Raw genomic sequence first — 643 nt, forward strand, 5'->3', positions numbered from 1 at the left:
GCCTATTGTCCCCAAGGGCCCTGCAGAATCACACCTGCCTCAGAAGGACCCATGGCATCACTTGCTTGGTGTGGAGGGCCCCGACGGTCTGTTCCGGGCATCAAGAAAAAGAACGTGCTTTGCAGGCCACAGGGCTTTGTAAGATGAGCCTCCCAGAAGCTCTCTGGAAAACACGCTTGTCCAATTCTTTACAGGCAAGAAGAAATCTCACGACCGCTGCGTTCTACTTACATCTTATCACCTGTCCAGCAGGAAGGTTTTGGGTTTGGGCAGAAGAGTGACCTACTTGACTTTGGCCATGTCTTCGGCAAGAGGGATAGCGGAGTTTGCAGTTCCGAGCATGTCGGTATGAGACGGGGCTCTGTCTTTTTCCCAGTCACAGGACAGAAACAAGTGAACTCTGGGGACGTGTCCTGGAGAACAGTCAGAGGCATGGTCTCACCTTGGAGATGGTCCCAAGGGAACACCCCTGGGGGAGTGGTGGGTGAGGCCTCTAGAGGATGAGACAGAGGAAAGGACACACAGGGCGAACCCTTTTCCCCACCCCCTGGCCCACGAGACAGATGCTTGTCACCTGCCTGGCCTCCCTCTGTAGCTCCTTTATGGTCCAAGACTGTCCCAGGACAGAAGGCTCCCCACCCTA

The sequence above is a fragment of the Galeopterus variegatus genome, unplaced genomic scaffold (genome assembly GCF_000696425.1).
Source record: "Galeopterus variegatus unplaced genomic scaffold, G_variegatus-3.0.2 Scaffold5648, whole genome shotgun sequence".
NCBI lineage: Eukaryota > Metazoa > Chordata > Mammalia > Dermoptera > Cynocephalidae > Galeopterus > Galeopterus variegatus.